Source organism: Scyliorhinus torazame, chromosome 14 (genome assembly GCF_047496885.1).
Source record: "Scyliorhinus torazame isolate Kashiwa2021f chromosome 14, sScyTor2.1, whole genome shotgun sequence".
Taxonomy (NCBI): Eukaryota; Metazoa; Chordata; class Chondrichthyes; order Carcharhiniformes; family Scyliorhinidae; genus Scyliorhinus; species Scyliorhinus torazame.
Window position 1 is genome coordinate 26845912 of NC_092720.1, and position 13356 is coordinate 26859267.

The 13356-nt window shown below is 53.9% G+C and overlaps 1 protein-coding gene across 2 annotated transcripts in view; it reads right to left on the bottom strand.

Moving 5' to 3' along the window:
- rnf13 (ring finger protein 13) overlaps positions 1-12462 on the bottom strand; it is a 319053-nt gene extending 306591 nt beyond the window's left edge. Inside the window, exon 1 of one of the 2 annotated variants that reach the window (XM_072473860.1) lies at positions 12318-12462. The gene's annotated coding sequence lies outside the window, so the exon portion shown is untranslated. Of the gene's footprint in view, positions 1-4010; positions 4033-12317 lie in introns of those variants that run through there. The other variant, XM_072473861.1, reaches the window with a different exon arrangement.
- Between the last annotated feature and the right edge of the window lie 894 nt (positions 12463-13356).

A 13356-nucleotide genomic window follows, 5' to 3' on the forward strand; every position in this document is an offset into this window, starting at 1 on the left:
CTTAACAGTCTTGCCAAAGTTCCCACTTTTGTCCTGTCAAGCAACAAAGAACAAAGAAATGTACAACACAGGAACAGGCCCTTCGGCCCTCCAAGCCCGTGCCGACCATGCTGCCCGACTAAACTACAATCTTCTACACTTCCTGGGTCCGTAGCCCTCTATTCCCATCCTATTAATGTATTTGTCAAGATGCCCCTTAAATGTCACTATCGTTCCTGCTTCCACCACCTCCTCCAATAGCGAGTTCCAGGCACCCACTACCCTCGGTGTAAAAAACTTGCCTCGTACATCTACTCTAAACCTTGCCCCTCTCACCTTAAACCTATGCCCCCTAGTAATTGACCCCTCTACCCTGGGGAAAAGCCTCTGACTATCCACTCTGTCTATGCCCCTCAAAATTTTGTAGACCTCTATCAGGTCGCCCCTCAACCTCCGTCGTTCCAGTGAGAACAAACCGAGTTTATTCAACCGCTCCTCATAGCGAATGCCCTCCATACCAGGCAACATTCTGGTAAATCTCTTCTGTACCCTCTCTAAAGCCTCCACATCCTTCTGGTAGTGTGGCGACCAGAATTGAACACTATACTCCAAGTGTGGCCTAACTAAGGTTCTATACAGCTGCAACATGACTTGCCAATTCTTATACTCAATGCCCCAGCCAATGAAGGAAAGCATGCCGTATGCCTTCTTGGCTACCTTCTCCACCTGTGTTGCCCCTTTCAGTGACCTGTGGACCTGTCTCCTAGATCGCTCTGACTTTCAATACTCGAGGGTTCTACGATTCACTGTATATTCCCCACCTGCATTAGACCTTCCAAAATGCATTACCTCACATTTGTCCGGATTAAACTCCATCTGCCATCTCTCCGCCCAAGTCTCCAAACAATCTAAATCCTGCTGTATCCTCTGACAGTCCTCATCGCTATCCGCAATTCCACCAACCTTTGTGTCGTCTGCAAACTTACTAATCAGACCAGTTACATTTTCCTCCAAATCATTTATATATACTACAAACAGCAAAGGTCCCAGCACTGATCCCTGCGGAACACCACTGGTCACAGCCCTCCAATTAGAAAAGCATCCTTCCATTGCTACTCTCTGCCTTCGATGACCTAGCCAGTTCTGTATCCACCTTGCCAGCTCACCTCTGATCCCATGTGACTTCACCTTTTGTACTAGTCTACCATGAGGGACCTTGTCAAAGGCCTTACTGAAGTCCATATAGACAACATCCACTGCCCTACCTGCATCAATCATCTTTGTGACCTCCTCGAAAAACTCTATCAAGTTAGTGAGACACAACCTCCCCTTCACAAAACCATGCTGCCTCTCACTAATACGTCCATTTGCTTCCAAATGGGAGTAGATCCTGTCTCGAAGAATTCTCTCCAGTAATTTCCCTACCACTAAAGTAAGGCTCACCGGCCTGTAGTTCCCGGGATTATCCTTGCTACCCTTCTTAAACAGAGGAACAACATTCAGTCCTCCGGGACATCACCTGAAGACAGTGAGGATCCAAAGATTTCTGTCAAGGCCTCAGCAATTTCCTCTCCAGCCTCCTTCAGTATTCTGGGGTAGATCCCATCAGGCCCTGGGGACTTATCTACCTTAATATTTTTTAAGATGCCCAACATCTCGTCTTTTTGGATCTCAATGTGACCCAGGCTATCTACACACCCTTCTCCAGACTCAACATCTACCAATTCCTTCTCTTTGGTGAATACTGATGCAAAGTATTCATTTGGTACCTCACCCATTTCCTCTGGCTCCACACATAGATTCCCTTGCCTATCCTTCAGTGGGCCAACCCTTTCCCTGGCTACCCTCTTGCTTTTTATGTACGGGTAAAAAGCCTTGGGATTTTCCTTAACCCTATTTGCCAATGACTTTTCGTGTCCCCTTCTAGCCCTCCTGACTCCTTGCTCAAGTTCCTTCCTACTTTCCTTATATTCCACACAGGCTTCGTCTGTTCCCAGCCTTTTGGCCCTGACAAATGCCTCCTTTTTCTTTTTCACGAGGCCTACAATATCTCTCGTTATCCAAGGTTCCCGAAAATTGCCGTATTTATCCTTCTTCCTCACAGGAACATGCCGGTCCTGAATTCCTTTCAACTGACACTTGAAAGCCTCCCACATGTCAGATGTTGATTTGCCCTCAAACATCCGCCCCCAATCTAGGTTCTTCAGTTCCCGCCTAATATTGTTATAATTAGCCTTCCCCCAATTTAGCACATTCACCCTAGGACCACTCTTATCCTTGTCCACCAGCACTTTAAAACTTACTGAATTGTGGTCACTGTTCCTGAAATTCCCCCCTACTGAAACTTCTACCACCTGGCCGGGCTCATTCCCCAATACCAAGTCCAGTACCGCCCCTTCCCTAGTTGGACTGTCTACATATTGTTTTAAGACGCCCTCCTGGATGCTCCTTACAAACTCTGCCCCATCTAAACCCCTGGCACTAAGTGAGTCCCAGTCAATATTGGGGAAGTTGAAGTCTCCCATCACCACAACCCTGTTGTTTTTACTCTTTTCCAAAATCTGTCTACCTATCTGCTCCTCTATCTCCCGCTGGCTGTTGGGAGGCCTGTAGTAAACCCCCAACATTGTGACTGCACCCTTTTTATTCCTGATCTCTACCCATATAGCCTCACTGCCCTCTGAGGTGTCCTCCCGTAGTACAGCTGTGATATTCTCCCTAACCAGTAGCGCAACTCCGCCACCCCTTTTACATCCCCCTCTATCCCGCCTGAAACATCTAAATCCTGGAACGTTTAGCTGCCAATCCTGCCCTTCCCTCAACCAGGTATCTGTAATGGCAACAACATCATAGTTCCAAGTGCTAATCCAAGCTCTAAATTCATCTGCCTTACCCTTCTTGCATTAAAACATATGCACTTCAGGCCACCAGACCCGCGGTGTTCAGCAACTTCTCCCTGTCTGCTCTGCCTCAGAGCCACACTGTCCCTATTCCCTAGTTCTCCCTCAATGCTCTCACCTTCTGACCTATTGCTCCCGTGCCCACCCCCCTGCCATACTAGCAAATCTCAAGATTGTATTTTCTACAAATGCAAAACCATTTCTAGTTGAGCCAGCACCAAATAGCCCTTGATTAATCCTTGCATTTCTAAACGCGTACTGATGTGATCTGAAATCACCAGTTCCAAGGATTTGCTCACAGCCAACTGATCAGTTACCCAACAGCAAATATTTCAAGGTTATCCTACCCTCTGTTCATGAACACATCTCCAGTCTCATAACAAGTTGCATATTTATGGAGGGTTTTAAACTTTGGCTGAACCTCATCTCTCTCCTCTCTAATTTCTTTCAACAGGCAAGTATCAGTGCCCAGTGACCTATTTTTTCAGAAACAATTCCTATTCAGTTAGCTCAATTCGTTGACCCTTGCCCTGGAGTGCACCAAATGCTCTCATTTCCACTTTCAACTGGAACAACTGATGCTAAATATTTGTTTCATCTGACGCCAGTTCACCATATCTTTATTCTGCACAATTAAATTCTCTCCTTCATCCCGTGTTGATCCTATCCCAATATTTTTTAATCACATTGGTAAAACACTTAATATTACAATTTACATTATCTGCTAGGTCTTTTTCATACCCCCATTTTGTTTTTGTAAATTTAGAGTACCCAATGCTTTTTTTCCTCCAATTAAGGGGTAATTTAGCATGGCCAATTCACCTACCCTGCACATCTTTGGGTTGTGGGAGTGAGAACCTCATACATGGGGAGAATCTCTAAACTCCACACAGAGTGTGACCCGGGGCCGGGATCGAACTTGGGTCCTCGGAACCGTGAAGCAGAGTGCTAACCACTGCACCACCTTTCCACCTTTTTCATATCCCCATTTAACCTTCTAATCTCCCTTTTCAGTTTCCCACCATTCCTTAGAAGTTTCTCATGAATAACGTCTGCATAATTAGCCCTAATTCTATCCCTATACTTACTCAGGAAACTAAGGAAATTTGGCATGTCCACATTAACTCTTACCAACTTTTACAGATGCAACAGAGAAAGCATCCTATCAGGGTGCATCACAGCCTGGTCTGGCAACAGCTCTGCCCAGCACCGCAAGAAACTTCAGATAGTCGTGAACACAGCCCAGTCCGTCACACGAACCTGCCTCCCATCCATTGATTCCATCTACACCTCCTGCTACCTGGGGAAAGCAGGCAGCATAATCAAAGGCCACTCCCACCCGACTTACTCACTCTTCCAACTTCTTCCATTGGGCAAGAGATACAAAGTCTGAGAACATGCACGAACAGATTCAAAAACAGCTTCTTCCCCATTGTCACCAGACTCCTAAACGACCCTCTTATGGACTGACCTGATTAATGCTAAACCACTGTATGCTTCACCCGAGGTTGGTGTCTATGTATTTACATTGTGTACCTTATGTTGCCCTATTATGTATTTTCTTTTTATTTTCATGTACTTAACGATCTATTTGAGCTACTCAGAGAAAAATACTTTACACTGTATCTCGGTACACATGACAATAAACAAATCCAAGTCCAATCCAATCCTTTTAAGGATCAGTTTAATTTAGTTATCCACTCCACACTGCGAAGCACCACTGCTTCCCCTGAAGACTATGTTTATTTTACACTCCACATACCTCACCTTGATTTGTCAAACTGTTTCTCAACATTAGTCACTTTTGGTCAGACCAAGCAGATCACACGGGAAGCAGTGAAATCATCAACTGTTTTTTTTCAACCTAATGCTCAATCTCTTACACTGCCTTGCAAGATTTCAAACGTACTACTATCTATGTCATGCGTTTCATAGAATCATCGAATTTACAGTGCAGGAGGCCATTCGGCCCATCGAGTCTGCACCAGCCCTTGGAAAGAGCACCCTACTTAAGCCCACGCCTCCACCCTATCCACGTAACCCAGTAACCCCACCTAACCTTTTTTGGACACTTAAGACAATTTAGCATGGCCAATCCACCTAACCTGCAGATCTTCGGACTGTGGGAGGAAACCGGAGCACCCGGAGGAAACCCACGCGCACACGGGGAGTACGTGCGACTCCGCACAGACAGTGACTCCAATCAAACCTGAGACCCCTGGAGCTGTGAAGCAACTGTGCTTCATTGGAGTTTAGGAGGTTGAGGGGAGATCTAATAGAAACTTACAAGATAATGAATGGCTTAGATAGGGTGGATGTAGGGAAGTTGTTTCCATTAGCAGGGGAGACTAGGACCCGGGGGCACAGCCTTAGAATAAAAGGGAGTCACTTTAGAACAGAGATGAGGAGAAATTTCTTCAGCCAGAGAGTGGTGGGTCTGTGGAATTCATTGCCACAGAGGGCGGTGGAGGCCGGGACGTTGAGTGTCTTTAAGACAGAAGTTGATAAATTCTTGATTTCTCGAGGAATTAAGGGCTATGGAGAGAGAGAGCGGGTAAATGGAGTTGAAATCAGCCATGATTGAATGGTGGAATGGACTCGATGGGCCGAATGGCCTTACTTCCGCTCCTATGTCTTATGGTCTTATGCTAACCACAATGCTACTGTACTGCCCCCAAATGAACCTCTATCTTTGGTTGCTATCAGACACACTGGCTGATGTTCTTCATCCTAGGATGAAGGAATCAACATCAGTTCAGACCTCGCAATCATCGTTGCAAAAATCCAAACTCCAACAGAATCCCCAAACACACCTACAATTTTCAGACCTGCCTGCTCCTTAGTGTCATAATGTACTCAGAACCTACCTCCAGAAGTCATTTTTCCAATAGTTCTAGCTATTGAGATAGATCAACTGGAATGCCACCCCCCTCTACCACCCCTCACCCATTTAATTTTTAAATGATCCTGATCTCCTGCACCGTCTGGATTGCTTTTTGAGTTTTGGTAAACTAAAAAGTTCCATCCAGACAGAACTCCCTCAATCCTCAGTGATGCTACTTGGTGTGGCCAATATTTTTTCCCAACACTGACTGTTCTGTTCCAGATACCTAGGTTTCTGGTGCTTGATACAAATACTAACTTTGGATTCACTATTGAACTGATCGAGTAGACCAAGAGTTACTATTTCCACTGATTGCAGAATCTGATTGCAGAATCTAAGACTAGGGGAAACAACCTAAAAATTTAAAAAGTGAAGTTGAGAAACGCAGAGGATAAATATTTGGAACTCTCTTCCCCAAGCAGCAGTTGATAGGGTGTTGGTCTGAACTGCCACTGGCACCAGTCTGTTTCTATTCACTTTACACCATTCCTGTTGCCCAACCGAATCTTGTGGCTGAGGGCACTACCAGAATAGCGCTTCCATAAAATATTAATTACCTATTTCTAAAAACAGCTCACAGTTAAAGGCATCACACAATTATAACATTTCTCCAACTAAAAATGAGGTAAAGAAAATAACCAGTTATTGTCTGCACGCCAATCACTCCCTCTGAAACTAAATAATAGTAATAAAATACTCTTGCGTTAAGACTAACCTCTTGCTGCAAAGTTCAAATTTATACAGCCTCACCCAACAGCACAACTACCAAGAAAAAAAGTGCGCCAGAGAATGGCTAATCACAGCTCTTTTATAGCCAATGACCTATTAATAAATGAATGAATGAATGAAGTTGAATTTATGCATATCTTGTCGGAACCTCGATCTTCTCAAACGCTTCACAACCAAGGAAGCTCCTTTAAATGTAGTCACCGATTTAGGGTTGATGCAAAATTTTATGTGCACTCCCCAAGGGGATAAGTGAACAGAACATTTGCTTTAAGTGGTATCGCTTTCAGATGAAAGTTGACCAGGAGAGCAGACCTGTTGCTCTTCAAATGGTCCCAATAGGAACTTTATGTGCCACCTTGGGGGTGGTGTAGACTGGTCTTAGTACAATTTGCTACCTGAAAGACAATCACTATTGAAATGCCATCCTACATTTAAAATAATTAGCAAAAAAGCCATGGGTGAAAGGTGCATTGCCTGAAAGGGTGGGGGCAGCAGATTCAATAGTCATTGTCAAAAGGGAATTGGAAAAACAGTTAAAAAAAGGAAACATCTTTAGGACTATTAGCTATGAGAAAGGAACAGTGGAGTGTAAACACAAACATGACAGGCTAAATGACCCTTCTTCTCTGCTTTGTGATTCTATAATTTCAATCAATGAAGCAGCGAAGCAGTTATACACCTCACACTGGAAGCAAACGAAACACCCAGATAACACAAACAGGAAACCACTCTATCCCTTTCTTGAACGATTCTCAGGCACACTGACAACTTCATTTAAAAGCAAAGCACATCCATATAAATTCTTATTAAGGATCTGGAACATTTGACTTAGTTAGTAGTGTTTATTTACAAAGGTAATCATAGTTTAAGAAAGCAACTTTAAACACTCGCTCCAACTAATCAAACAATGACACCATTCCCTGTCAGGCCACACACTGATTGATACATTAGAGTTATAGCTTTCAGGTTGAAACCACATTTTTATATATTCTATTCATTTATTTAAAATTGAGTAACCAATTCTTTTTTTTTTGCCCAATTAAGGGGCAATTTAGCGTGTCCAATCCACTTACCCTGCACATCTTTGGGTTGTGGGGGTGAGACCCACGCAGACACGGGGAGAATGGGCAAACTCCACATGGACACTGATCTGGGGCCGGGATCGAACCCAGGTCCTCAGCGCCATGAGGCAACAGTGCTAACCACTGCGCCACCATATAATGTTATTTATTTCCTAATTGTTGCATGTTCAGGACCATCTGGGGGGGGGGGGGGGGGGGGGGTCATTCTGTTTTTCACATTTCTACTTTTGTTTTGCTTCACGTTTACAACATTAGCACACTTGGGTCATTTGTTTGGACAGAACCCAACGTAGCTGATCTGGACAATCGGCAGGTGGTCAGATCCAGGAGGCTACAACTCAGGTGTCCAACCTGGGTAACAAGTAGGAAGGTGGAAATACAGCATGCTGCATCTGCTCAAATTAAGCATGTTTGACAGGTGAGGAGACAGGTAAGGAAATGAACAGTAGGCACTAATGTGACCACAGGACAAGACACCTATGACTATGAGAAATAGAGATTTTTCAGATTTTTAGCTAACAATATTGAGGTTTCAATATCATTCATTAACTTAGTTATTTGGCCAGAGCACTTTGAAATGTTTTGGATGTTATTTACTGGATCACATCTTGCTGGATCCCTTGGATCACAACGGGGTGGAAAAACACTTTGGCTTGGAGGAAATGTTATTCAGCTGACCTGTAAAATGAAATACCTTCACATAATAACCAGAGAGCATGCGATTTGACTGTAATTTTCATTATTGCAGTCAGCACAGTAGATGACGATTGTTTTCAAATAACTCAAACAAGAAATGTTTTTGGCCGTCGGATTTCCCCACATATTATTCAATCTTTCTTTATCACGCTCTGTATGTTTTCAAACGACAGCAAATCAAAAAGGAACAGCTGAGAAGTAAATATTTACCATGCATACAAAACAAGCGCGCATTGTGGCCACCGATATTTTATAAACAGCCAAGTAAAGGGACATGGTAATGTTTCTGTACACAGGGCAATTGTTACAAAAACCCCCACAAAGGGCAGTCTGTTGCTGAGGGGGCTGGAGAGAGGGGGTGGATGGGGATGGGGGTGGGAGCAGAGGGGAATGAGGGGAGTGGGAGGAGAGGGGCATGAGGGTGGGATGGGGAGGGGGGGGAACGGGATGGGGAGGGGGGGGAACGGGATGGGGAGGGGGGGGAACGGGATGGGGAGGGGGGGGAACGGGATGGGGAGGGGGGGGAACGGGATGGGGAGGGGGGGGAACGGGATGGGGAGGGGGGGGAACGGGATGGGGAGGGGGGGGAACGGGATGGGGAGGGGGGGGAACGGGATGGGGAGGGGGGGGAACGGGATGGGGAGGGGGGGGAACGGGATGGGGAGGGGGGGGAACGGGATGGGGAGGGGGGGGGAACGGGATGGGGAGGGGGGGGGAACGGGATGGGGAGGGGGGGGAACGGGATGGGGAGGGGGGGGAACGGGATGGGGAGGGGGGGGAACGGGATGGGGAGGGGGGGGGAACGGGATGGGGAGGGGGGGGGAACGGGATGGGGAGGGGGGGGGAACGGGATGGGGAGGGGGGGGGAACGGGATGGGGAGGGGGGGGAACGGGATGGGGAGGGGGGGGAACGGGATGGGGAGGGGGGGGAACGGGATGGGGAGGGGGGGGAACGGGATGGGGAGGGGGGGGAACGGGATGGGGAGGGGGGGGAACGGGATGGGGAGGGGGGGGGAACGGGATGGGGAGGGGGGGGGAACGGGATGGGGAGGGGGGGGGAACGGGATGGGGAGGGGGGGGAACGGGATGGGGAGGGGGGGGAACGGGATGGGGAGGGGGGGGAACGGGATGGGGAGGGGGGGGAACGGGATGGGGAGGGGGGGAACGGGATGGGGAGGGGGGGGAACGGGATGGGGAGGGGGGGGAACGGGATGGGGAGGGGGGGGAACGGGATGGGGAGGGGGGGGGAACGGGATGGGGAGGGGGGGGAACGGGATGTGGAGGGGGGGGAACGGGATGGGGGGGGGGGGAACGGGATGGGGAGGGGGGGGAACGGGATGGGGAGGGGGGGGAACGGGATGGGGAGGGGGGGGAACGGGATGGGGAGGGGGGGGAACGGGATGGGGAGGGGGGGAACGGGATGGGGGGGGGGCGAACGGGGGTGGGAGGGGGGGCGAACGGGGGTGGGAGGGGGGGCGAACGGGGGTGGGAGGGGGGGGCGAACGGGGGTGGGAGGGGGGGGCGAACGGGGGTGGGAGGGGGGGGCGAACGGGGGTGGGAGGGGGGGGCGAACGGGGGTGGGAGGGGGGGGGCGAACGGGGGTGGGAGGGGGGGGCGAACGGGGGTGGGAGGGGGGGGCGAACGGGGGTGGGAGGGGGGGGCGAACGGGGGTGGGAGGGGGGGGCGAACGGGGGTGGGAGGGGGGGGCGAACGGGGGTGGGAGGGGGGGGCGAACGGGGGTGGGAGGGGGGGGCGAACGGGGGTGGGAGGGGGGGGCGAACGGGGGTGGGAGGGGGGGGCGAACGGGGGTGGGAGGGGGGGGGCGAACGGGGGTGGGAGGGGGGGGCGAACGGGGGTGGGAGGGGGGGGCGAACGGGGGTGGGAGGGGGGGGCGAACGGGGGTGGGAGGGGGGGGCGAACGGGGGTGGGAGGGGGGGGCGAACGGGGGTGGGAGGGGGGGGCGAACGGGGGTGGGAGGGGGGGGGGCGAACGGGGGTGGGAGGGGGGGGGGCGAACGGGGGTGGGAGGGGGGGGGGCGAACGGGGGTGGGAGGGGGGGGGGGCGAACGGGGGAGGGAGGGGGGGGGCGAACGGGGGTGGGAGGGGGGGGGGGGCGAACGGGGGAGGGAGGGGGGGGGCGAACGGGGGTGGGAGGGGGGGGGGGCGAACGGGGGTGGGAGGGGGGGGGGGCGAACGGGGGTGGGAGGGGGGGGGCGAACGGGGGTGGGAGGGGGGGGGCGAACCCGGGGTGGGGCAAACCGGGGTGGGAGGGGGGGGCAAACCGGGGTGGGAGGGGGGGGCGAACGGGGGTGGGAGGGGGGGGCGAACGGGGGTGGGAGGGGGGGGCGAACGGGGGTGGGAGGGGGGGGCGAACCGGGGTGGGAGGGGGGGGGCGAACCGGGGTGGGGCAAACCGGGGTGGGAGGGGGGGGGCAAACCGGGGTGGGAGGGGGGGGCAAACCGGGGTGGGAGGGGGGGGCAAACCGGGGTGGGAGGGGGGGGCAAACCGGGGTGGGAGGGGGGGGCAAACCGGGGTGGGAGGGGGGGGCAAACCGGGGTGGGAGGGGGGGGCGAACCGGGGTGGGAGGGGGGGGGCGAACCGGGGTGGGGCAAACCGGGGTGGGAGGGGGGGGCAAACCGGGGTGGGAGGGGGGGGCAAACCGGGGTGGGAGGGGGGGGGCAAACCGGGGTGGGAGGGGGGGGCAAACCGGGGTGGGAGGGGGGGGCAAACCGGGGTGGGAGGGGGGGGGCAAACCGGGGGGGGGCAAACCGGGGTGGGAGGGGGGGGCGAACCGGGGTGGGAGGGGGGGGCGAACCGGGGTGGGAGGGGGGGGGCGAACGGGGGTGGGAGGGGGGGGCGAACGGGGGTGGGAGGCGGGGGCGAACCGGGGTGGGAGGGGGGGGGCGAACCGGGGTGGGAGGGGGGGGGCGAACCGGGGTGGGAGGGGGGGGCGAACCGGGGTGGGAGGGGGGGGCGAACCGGGGTGGGAGGGGGGGGGCGAACCGGGGTGGGAGGGGGGGGCGAACCGGGGTGGGAGGGGGGGGCGAACCGGGGTGGGAGGGGGGGGCGAACCGGGGTGGGGCAAACCGGGGTGGGAGGGGGGGGCAAACCGGGGTGGGAGGGGGGGGCGAACCGGGGTGGGAGGGGGGGCAAACCGGGGTGGGAGGGGGGGGGCAAACCGGGGTGGGAGGGGGGGGCAAACCGGGGGGGGGGCAAACCGGGGTGGGAGGGGGGGGCAAACCGGGGGGGGGGCAAACCGGGGTGGGAGGGGGGGGCAAACCGGGGTGGGAGGGGGGGGCAAACCGGGGTGGGAGGGGGGGGCAAACCGGGGTGGGAGGGGGGGGCAAACCGGGGTGGGAGGGGGGGGCAAACCGGGGTGGGAGGGGGGGGCAAACCGGGGTGGGAGGGGGGGGCAAACCGGGGTGGGAGGGGGAGGGGGGGTGAACCGGGGTGGGGGGGGGGGGGGGAGAGGGTGAACAGGGGGTGAGGGGGGGTGGTGAGGGGGGGGTGTATGGGGGTGAGAGGGACGGTGAGAGGGGGTGAATGGGGGTGAGAGGGGGTGAGAGGGGGGTGAGAGGGGAGTGAGAGGGGAGTGAGAGGGGGGTGAATGGGGGTGAGAGGGGGGTGAATGGGGGTGAGAGGGGGTGAATGGGGGTGATGGGGGGTGGGAGGGGGGAGGGAGGAATGGACGGGGGGGAGGGGGGAATGGACAGGGGGGGGAGGGGGGAATGGACAGGGGGGGGAGGGGGGAATGGACAGGGGGGGGGGGCAAACCTGTGGGCGGACGTGGTTTTCAGCATTTTAATGCAGCCCAACAAAGTTTATAGGAATGACTGACTGCGTAACTCAGGAGGAAGGGCCACAGGCCGGAGACTGCTGCCGCCGCCCAGACAATAAACACTCAGTTTTGAGCCCAGGGGCTGGACTCTCCCCTCCCCTGGTTATGAACAGTCCGCCCAAAGCGGGGATTTGGCTGCGGCCTGGTGGAGATGGAGCCGAAACCCCACCGGTGGCCTCTCCTCAATCCCCAGCCTCCAATCCCTCTTACCTGGCACTAGAAGCTGCCTGTCTCGGGTCGAACAATAGATAATAAACAGACGGAGCTGCCCAGCCACATGAGTGCGGAGAAGACACAAACTCCCCGGAGCCGGAGCCAGCGTCACCAGAGAAACCGCACCGACCCCGCCCCTCTAGCTGTCAATCACCCGGAGGCTGGCTCCGCCCCTTCAGCTGTCAATCACCCTGGACACACCCGCCCCTCCAGCTGTCAATCACCCGGAGGCTGACCGCGCCCTTCCAGCTGTTCAACACCCTGGAACAGACCCCGCCCCTCCGGCTGTCAATCACCCGGAGGCTGGCCCCGCCCCCTCCAGCTATCAATCACTCGGGAGCTGGCCCCGCCCTCTCCAGGGGGTTACCATTCATTAGAAAGTGAACTGGACTAGCCACACAGGCAGCAGGTTGCACAGTGGTTAGCACAGTTGCTTCACTTCAGGGTGGCATGTGGTGCAGTGGTTAGCACTGGGACTACGGCACTGAGGACCCAGGTTCGAATCCCGGCCCTGGGTCACTGCCCATGTGGAGTTTGCATATTCTCCCCGTGTCTGCGTGGACTTCACTCCTGTTGTGTTATGTACTCTGGGATAACACAGGCTGCAACTCGATGCAGCTTTGACCAAAAGATACTCCAGACTTTGAAGTAAGTTCAATGTGATTTATTGAACCATTAGCACAGCTCTATGAGTTTAACTTTCCTGCTAATCTTGCTATAGTAACTCAGTCTAACTAACCAGTCTGCTCTGAGCCACGTGGTGGGTGTGATGCTTCTGATCTGCCCGTCTCTAAGTGTCACCTGTGGAAAGAGACAGAGTATGTGTGCCCTGTCCTTATATATGGGTTGTGTAATGCCCCCTTGTGGTAGTGTCACCTCTGGGTGTCTTGACTGCCCATTGGTCGTGTCCTATTCTATGTGTTCATTAGCTGTATGTCTGCATGTCATGACGTCTCTGGTGCCCCCCTCTAGTGTTTACTTAGTCGTAGTGTATTTACATTAACCCCTTGTGTATTTCAGTGATGCATATCACCAC